We start from the raw sequence: 9,705 nt of genomic DNA, 5'->3' as shown, positions 1-9,705 counted from the left end.
CCTGATCCATCCCAGCACCCTACGTCTGGATGGAGTTCTACGTCTGAATAGCCTAAAGTCCCATGAAATTACTGAGCAACTCAAAACTATGTGGATGGCTTTGGACTGCAATTTGCATGAACAATTCTGCATTTAACCAACCACTACTGAACAGCACACCACAACAATGATGGAACTGTAATGGATGGACATTAGGTGCCACCCTAAAAAAATGGGTTTATTTTTACTGCCACTAGATTATTATTACGGATAAACCAGGCTGGACTGGGACAAGAAAATCAGTCCTAGAATTTTGGCCCAGACCTTCACAAATACTACCATCACTACATTCTCTTGAATATGTATACCAACTCCTATTGCATTAAAGCACTAAAGCCATATGATAGCGTGAGAGTTGACATTAAAAACTTCTACAAAAAAAAATGCAATAATAAATAAATAATAAATACAATATAACTGTAATCCACACTGATGTAATCCTAAAACTAGTTATGAAATCCATCTTGTGTGCCTGTGTGTTTGAGAAGAGACCTAATCAACTTTTGACGAGATGATCACAGTTTTCCATAGTGTAGCATTAAATATGATGGACCTTTAAAAGGCATCCGGTGTGTGTATGTGTGTGTCTGTGTGTGAGTGAATTGTAGCCAAACTCAGAGCGTGCAATTCATTTATTGCAGTACTATCACCATTATTTTGTGTTTTTGGCTGTTTTATCAGGGGTCTACATTTATTACATAGCAGTTTTCTGAGAGCAGTTCTGCTTACCGCAGTCTCTACATTCACTTCTCTGTGTCTCCATTGCATTTCTTCTCCATGTCTCTCTGAATATTTTGACAGATACGCACTGGCGCTGCACGCTCGAACCGAGCCAGAAAGGGGAGTTGTTTAAAAATGTGATTGGTTCAGCCTAATGTCAATTAAAAAAGAACCAATTGGCTGCTGATTAAATGTGTCATGGGTCGGTCTGTCTGAAAAAAATACGCCGACTTTTTGGCAAATACTTTACACTGCCACAAAGACCCCAGCGCCATCAACTAATTAAACAGAAACATAATAAGTTTTATGGGCCAATCAGACAAAAACTCTATGAGATGTTTCGGACCAAATGGTCAGACTGCCTCTGGGGATAAACTTATATGCGCGAACATAAATTCATAATTTATCATTTATTTTTCTCTGTACATCTTTTTTGGGACAATGTCCATTGTTAAAAAAAGAAAAAAATCGGATACAATTTATTTAAAATACAAATAGAATTATTAAAACTGATATGATTTAGGATGAACTGGAAATGGGGTGAGAGTTAACATGCTGGGAGAGACCACACAGCATTACCATTTGCGTTTTCACTTTCGTGAAGGCACAGTGGCTGCCAAATTCCAAATGGAAAAGCAAAGTCCATTTGCAACCATATTTCCCGTGTCTTACGAGTTATAAACATGTCATATTTTAATAGCAATATTAATTATCTTGTTTTCTTTCTCACTTTTTCATCGTCACATATGTAGCCTGCCAAAACTCAAAAGGAATTTCTCTTTGCATTTGAATTTCCGATGACTTGCTGTCCGTGTTTGTATTGGGAAGTGATGTCACTCACAGTTGACGGCCTAGAGGAGAAATGTCAGTAATAGACAATTTTGCTAAATGTTTTGAACAATGGAGGTAGTCCGTGAAATTGTGGAGGACATTGTGATGCTCATGCAGCAAGTTGATTATAGTTCATACCCTATAGATTCCTCTCACTCAGAATCCATTTAGTTTTGGACAGGTCCAATGAGTTTGTGGCCTTGACAAAAAGCAATTTTTTTAATTTTTGAAAATTGCCCAGAATATCCTTCTATAGCTTTGGACATGGGAATGAATTAATATACCAGTTCTGTCACACAGGTATCTTGTTTCACAACACGTTGGCCTGGTCAGTAACGATGCCACAAACCATACATGGCCTACAGAAATCCTGCCTCGTTATACCATGTTCATTCTACTACTCATCCTGTCCACCTACGAATCCATATCAGATTGTGTGGTATCAGTATGTTGACCGTGGATATCCTGTAGTGTTTGACAGTTGGAACCCTGGTTCTGTGATTGATAGATACAAAGGAAGAACCAGCTTATATAAGCCAACATACAGGGGCTGCAGTCTGCTGATTAAAGACCTTAGTCTTTCCCACAGCGGAGACAGAATATATGCTTGGGTAGACCCGGAAAATATTGGATGGAGCACTTACAAATTCTATGATGTGTCTACTATAATTTATGTTGATTGTAAGTGTTACATTTATATACATTTTTGTCTTTTTTTCAATAAAGTTGAGCTTTGCAACAGCTAATATTTGGAAGCTTAATGTAATTTTCTTCTGCTTTCTCTGTCCGTTTTGAATGAGGTAGCATCTGCAGAAAAGCCCAGTGTTCACATTTCTGGAGGTGCTAAAATTGGGGATAGAATTACAATTAAGTGCACAACATATCACACCTGTCCTTATGAACCACCCTCTTTCAGTCTGAGTGGGATTGAGAAACATTTTGGAAAAGACGACACATTGTTAAACACAGACATTGGTGATGGCAAGTGGGAAATCACACTGACACGTGAAGGATTGTTCAGTCTGAAACACAAGAAATTCAGTGCTCTGTTACACACAAGGGTGGACTCACTGCATCTACTACAAAAATACACACTGCACAGTGTAAGTAATATTTTAAAGATTTTTCTAATCTTTAAAAATCTAATGCATTGCTATGTGTATTCTACATTAGCATTAGTGGCACGTAAAAAATACATTCAAAATGTATAAAAATAAAGCTGTAGCAATACAAGAATAAATTAGATTTTACGAGAATGAAGTCATATCACTTTGAGAATAAAGTCGTAGCAGCACTGACTGAAGTACTGGCGTGCGGGTGTTGTTAAAATTTGCTTAAAATTGATAACCCAGGAAAGTTTGCTTTGCAAACAGCGCAAATTCATACATATGCGACCACTGTTCGTTAAATGTAATGCGAGAACTTGACCGTTGAAATGCAAGTTACATTGAATGCGCTTGGAGAACAGTCTGTAGTCGTGCTGCAGAGAAACAGATGCTAATTGAATATTTTTGGTTGAACTGCATAGAAAATATTTATTTATTTGAGCAATAGCGCCCTCTAAGGTCACAAAATATGATGGTCACAGAATCTGCTGGCGTATCAGCCTCTTGAGAAACAACATATCCTCTTTGAATAGGACTCAGATGTATCCATCGAAATCAAACAGAAACTGCCTCTTTTACGCAGTCTATATTGGCGACCAATGACCGAATCCAAGGATACAGATGTTTACATCTGTGTGCTTTTTGAAGAGGAGAGGTGTTTCTCAAGAGGCTGATACACCAGCATGCCAGTACCTCAGCCGGTGCTGTTACAACTTTATTCACGTAATCTTATATATTTTGAACCGTAGCACTAAAGCATAGTTTTTTTATGAATCAGTTTACAAAGAAAATTAATCTGTATTTCTGACATTTTTGTTATGTACTGTCTTAGAGAATGCTTTTATTTTGTATTATAGGTACCATTGATCAACCCAAAATTGCAGATCCAAACACAGAGTTTCTGGAGGGTGTGCAACAAGACATTGTTTGCTCTGTTACATACGGGTGCTCAAGTTACCAACCTCAGATTCTTTGGAATGATGAAAATTTACATGAAAGCATAACTTTTATAAGCACAAAAGGAATAAAACATGAAGCTAAATCCACATTAAAGTTTACAGCAAAGGCTAATGATAACGGCAAGACCATTACCTGTGAAACAAGATTTAAAGGATCTTCTCAAAGAGCACAGATGACTTTAAGAGTTAAGAGTAAGTAAGATGTTCTAAAGCTAATGATTTTTTAGTCACCTGTATCCTTCCTTTTCCTTCTTCTCTTGTATATGTATGCACATAACTTGTTAATGTATTTAGCATTTTCTCCTGGCTGTTAAGATGAATTTGCATATGAAAACTAATACATTATAGATGTTTATGGTTAGGGCTACAGGCAAGACAAGCAGTTTTGCATATTTCTGTTGAGCCGCTCAGGAGCTTCTTTAGTTTATTTTCTTACAGTTCATAAATAGAGTGCATCCAGAAAGTATTCACAGCACTGCACTTTTCACACATTTTGTTATGTTACAGCCTTATTCCAAAACTTTCTTTCGGCTTCTCCCATTAAGGGTCGCCACAGCGGATCATCCGTATTCATGAGCCGCATGTTCGATTTGGCACATGTTTTTATGCTGGATGCCCTTCCTAATGCAACCCTCCCCATTTATCCGGGCTTGGGACTGGCACTAAGAGTGCACTGGCTTGTGAAACCCTAATGGCTGGGGTTGCTTCCCTGACTGGGAATCAAACCCGATTAAATTAATTATTTGCTTAAAATTCTACAAAAAATACCCCATAATGACAATGTGAAGAAGTGTGTTTGAAATCCTTGCAAAATAGAAAAAAGAAATCATGTCTATAAGTATTTACAACCTTTGCTCAATACTTTGTTAAAGCACCTTTGGCACCAATTACAGCCTCAAGACATTTTGAGTATGATGCTACAAGCTTAACATACTTATTTATAGTCAGTTTTTCACATTTTAATTTGCAGAACCTCTCAAGCATCTTCAGGTTGGATGAAAATGTCAGTGCACAGACATTTTCAGATTTCTCCAGAGATGTTTAATCAGGTTCAAGTCTGGGCTCTGACTGGACCACTCAAGGACATTCACAGAGGTGTCCAGTAGTTTTAATCAAGGATGCCATGTACATCCATCTTCCCCTCGATCCAGACAAGTCTCTCAGTTCCTACTGCTGGAAAACATCCCCACAGCATGATGCTGCCACCACCATGCTTTATTGTAGGGATGATATTGGCCAGGTGATGAGCGGTGCATGGTTTCCTTCAGACATGACACTTGGCATTCAGGCCAAAGACATAATCTTTGTTTTTCATGGTCTATGAGAGAGTTGTTCAGGTGCCTTTAGGCAAAATCCAGGTGGGCTGTCATGTGCATTTTACTGAGGAGTGGCTTTCATCTGGACACTCTACCATACAAGCCAGATTAATGTAGTGCTGTAGAGTTAGTTGATCTTCTGGAAGGTTCTCCTCTCTTCACAGAGAAATGCAGAGGCTCTTTCAGAGTATCAATCAGGTCCTTCTTCCCCTATCACTCAGCTTGGCCAGGTGGCCTGCTCTAGTCCTGGTGGTTCCAAACTTCTTCCATTTACAGAGGATGGAGGCCACTGTGCTTAGTAAGACATTCAATGCTGCAGAAATGTTTCTGTACCCTTCTCCAGATCTGTGTCTTGATACAATCCTGTTTCTGAGGTCTACAGACAATTCCTTGGAGTTCATGTCTTGGTTTGTGCTCTGACATGCACTGTTGACTGTGGGACCTTATACAGACAAGTGTGTGCCTTCCCAAATCATGTCCAATCAACTGAATTTCCCACAGGTGGACGCCAATCAAGTTGTAGAAACATCTCAACGATAATCGGTGGAAACAGGATGCACCTGAGCTCAATTTTGAGTGTCAGGGCAAAGTCTGTGAATACTTATTGATAAATTTGCAAAGATTTAAAACAAACTTCTTTTACGTTGTCATTATGGGGAATTTTGGAATAAATAAAATGCGGAAAAGGTGAAGCTCTGTAAATACTTTCCACATGCATTGTATTTAGCATGCATCATGAAAAAGTATAATAAACAATTTTTTATTGTTATTTTTGTTTTGTTGTAGGGTTAGTGGACTGGACTTTCACAATCCCCAGTACAATCTCTGGTATCCGAGGTTCCTGTGTGGTCATTCCCTGCAGTTACACACTCAAAAATTCCCATCGTAGTGACACCAATGTCAAATGGTATCAACTCTCCACTTCAGGTTACCCTCTGGTGTATGGCTATTCAACACAAAATATCATTGATAAGTTTAAAGGAAAGACAAGTTTATATGGATCTTCCAATTACAAAAGCTGCAGCTTAAAGATACAGCCACTTGAGATGGAGCATAATGAGGAAAGACTGTTTCCTTGGATGGACCCAAATTCTATTGAAACCTACAGCCAAAAGATGTTAAGGATGAAACTATTTCCCTTGAGGTGACAGGTATGATCAATACTTTTATTAGGTATGCAAGACACCTGGCTATAATATTCATATTCACTTTTTAAACATTTCACCAAACATTTAGGTCATATTTGCTGTTATAACAGCTGTTGTACTGGGGGAAGTCATACCTAAGTGGTTAAGATTTTGGGTTTTTGATAAGAAGGTTGTGAGTTCAAGTCGCAGCAACACTTGGCTGCAATTGCTGGAGCCTTGAGCAAGTCCCTTAACCCTCAACTGCTCAGTTATATAAATGAGGTAATTGTAAAAAAAAAATGGTGTTTGCACACATGTAAATCTACTGATGTAGGATGAGGAGGCATTCAATGACAAAGGTGCACAATAGGGTTAAGTTTAGAGCTCTATAATTCTTGTAGTTCGAGGTCTAAATCTGTTTGGAGTGTCAGGAGTTTTGCTTGTTCTTGTCACGTGTGCATGGGTATCATCTTTGTTGTTCCGTTTAGTCCCACTTCTAAAAAATTAATCGTGTTAGAGTTGGGACTGGATCAAGTCAAGTAAAAAAAAGGGAAGTCAAAAGTTTGACATTGCAAACAGAAAAAAGCAGAAAACACAAAAGGTAAAAAACTTGGAGAAAAACAAGAGAAAACTTGGTAATGAGACATAAGGGAATATAATGTTAAAATGAACAGAGAAATGACAACAGCATCTAACAGTGAGGACCTCTAGAGGCAGAAATACTATGTACACAATAACTTTATATTATTAAAGTTGTTTATATAGATCATATTGTTATACCATATTATTTATATATAAACTTTCTTTCGGCTTCTCCCGTTAGGGGTCGCCACAGCGGATCCTCCGCATGTTTGATTTGGCACATACTGTGGATATATTATACTGTATATACAGTGCCATGAAAAGTGTATTCACATGTAGATTTATTCATTGTGGGAGACACAAAGTACTTTTGTACGTCGCTCTGGATAAGGGCGTCTGCTAAATGCCGCAAATGTAAATCTAAAAGTGTATTCCTCAGGGTTTTTTCTTTTTTTTGCAAATTTGTCACACAAATTATTTAGATCATCAAGCTAATTTTTAATATTACACAAAAATAACTACAGGTAAATTAAAAAATGCACTTTTTAAATTGTTTCTTTTATGAAAGTAAAAAGTGGTCCAAACCTGCCTGGCCCTATGGGAAAAAGTTAATGCCCCCTAAAACTAATAGCTGATTGTGCAACCCTTGGCGGTAACAACTGCAAGTGTTTGCAATAACTGGCAAAAATTTAGATAAAAAGAATTGCTTGATGATTAAAATCAGAACGGGGCAAATACTTTTTCATAGTGCTGTACACACACGCACACACACACACACACACACACACACACACACACACACACACACACACACACACACACACATTTGTATATGTATAAGAGAGGGGTAAAAACAAGTGTAATGGCCAAAGAGTGGCGTCTGAAATTTATATATGGAAAAATAAAATACCCAATCACATGGTAAAATACTTGTATGTTCCTCTGTTTTGTTTTTTGAAGATATTGCTGAGAAACCACAGGCAGAACTTCTTGGGATAGCTATAGTTGGTGAACCAGTAACCTTGTCCTGCAGTGTGATACACACCTGCCCTCCATCACCTCCAACACTGAGCCTGAGTATTTTACATGGAGCTTTACGCTTTAGTAATACACCTCTACACAATGGGAAATGGAAAGCAACCTTAGAGGTTACATGGGTTGTTGAGGAAAATGATAATTCTGTTACTTGTACTGTGAGTTATGCAGGTGGACAGACATCGAAGACTGAAACTAATATTAACCCTTCACGTGAGTATGAACCAATACACGGTTATACAGTTTTAAAGTTTTTGTATTATTGTTATAGTCATACATAATTCCAATATTATTTGTTATAGGTTCCACTGATCAAGCAATGATTACTCCTGATCCAGACACAGACCTTGTTTGCTCTGTTACATACACTTGCTCCAAAGAATGAATATATTTGGAGTGGTGAACAGCAACTTGGCAGCACATTTTCTTTTATGAACATAGCAAGGAACAAAAAAAAATATTGGTCATGGAAATTTGATTACCTGCCAAGAAAAATTAAGGGAATGTTCAAACTGTAGAAATCACTTCAAGAGTTCAGAGTGAAAGGTGTTAAAGCCTCCTAGCTGCCTTTCTCTTTACTATTTTCATTCTTTATATGCATGTGCATCATTTAGCACATTCCCACGACTGCCAAAGGCTTAGAATTTGCCATCTCCTATATTCTTTATCCTTTTTATTGTGTTTTAAACAAAAAAATGTCTTCACACTCAATAATTTTGTTTGCTGGTCATATATAATCTCATATTAGCAGTTATAGCAGCTAATCAGTAAGTATATAACAATGTGTTATTGTTTTAAACAGTTTGCTCAACGAATTCTATTCAATTACAACGAATTGAACAGCTGCTCAACTGTTTTGTTCAGAGTTTAATGCTCTACTGATCCTTGACGCTCACAGATGGTCAGTGTTTTTGTCCTGGAAATCTATTCATAGCATTATGATGATAATAATTCAGTTTTGAAAAATTAAATGATGGAAGAGTTTGTAGAGAATGAGTGAAATACTGCTGTTTTCTTTTTATAAGACTTATTTGAATCTTTTGCAGTTTTTCTGCATGTCGTTCATGTAGAATAGTCTAAAAAAGACAGTGCAGTAGTTACTGAAGCAGGGGACAGGGAAAATGTGAAAAGTAAGACTAATAATGTTAAAATAATAATTTATAATAATAAAAAAGAATAATGTATTAAGACATCAGTGCATTGTTAATTTCATTTTCTAAAATATATATAAACTGATTACAAACTAAAGTGTAGCTCATTTAGCTCATTTCTATTTACTACAGCATGTAGCTATCCAACCATCAGAACCTGACATTGTAAACTTACAATTTTTGCCACCACATTTGTTAAAGAGGCTCCTTATACAACATGATCTTTACAGTCAGATGCACAGTCAAGGCACAGTTAGAAAAGTAGAATGAAAATATATTTTGGTAAAATATGTTCAGGTTTTCTTAAAGTAGAAAATATTACATTCAGTCAAAGTACATAAAAATAATATAGTATATTTAGCCAGAATTACATGAAGTGGATATTAAACATTACATTAAAATGCATACTGTACTAGAAGCTTTATATGCATGCATATATTGTACATAAATGCTCTCTAAAAACCCTGAATCCTAGATTTTGACTTCAGAGTAGTCTGTTTGGTCTTCTTCCTCTATACTTAATGGATCCATCTTTGGATTGTTATGTGTTGTTACGGTAAAGGTCACTTTAGTGTAATCCACCTCTTCTTCTGACTCACTGGTGTCTGAGTCCCAGTTTGGAAATGGCTGCTTTGTTTTGTAAACACCAGACACATTTTCATAATCACTATGGCCTTTTCCTTGTTCCTGCAAGAAAAGGAGGATTAAGTAAAGTTACAAATCCTACAAATATAATAAATCTTACAAATCCAATGTGTGACTCATAGCGAATGTTTTTTGGCTTCCTGCTTCTCTCTATGAGAAAAACAAAAACTCTATTTCAGTGTTTTTGGCTCATC

The 9,705-nt window shown here is 37.0% G+C and overlaps 1 long non-coding RNA gene across 1 annotated transcript; it reads left to right on the top strand.

Annotated features, from left to right (window-relative positions):
* Positions 1-1,602: 1,602 nt before the first annotated feature.
* LOC124394428 lies at positions 1,603-9,619 on the top strand. Its single transcript, XR_006927492.1, has 6 exons — positions 1,603-2,271; positions 2,395-2,693; positions 3,554-3,847; positions 5,758-6,122; positions 7,641-7,928; positions 8,018-9,619. It is a non-coding gene; the product is annotated as an uncharacterized LOC124394428 (long non-coding RNA).
* The last annotated feature ends 86 nt before the right edge of the window (positions 9,620-9,705 follow it).

Source organism: Silurus meridionalis, chromosome 12 (assembly GCF_014805685.1).
Source record: "Silurus meridionalis isolate SWU-2019-XX chromosome 12, ASM1480568v1, whole genome shotgun sequence".
Taxonomy (NCBI): domain Eukaryota; kingdom Metazoa; phylum Chordata; class Actinopteri; order Siluriformes; family Siluridae; genus Silurus; species Silurus meridionalis.
Note: the sequence above shows the minus strand (reverse complement) of the source record. Positions and strands in the feature narration are given on the sequence as shown.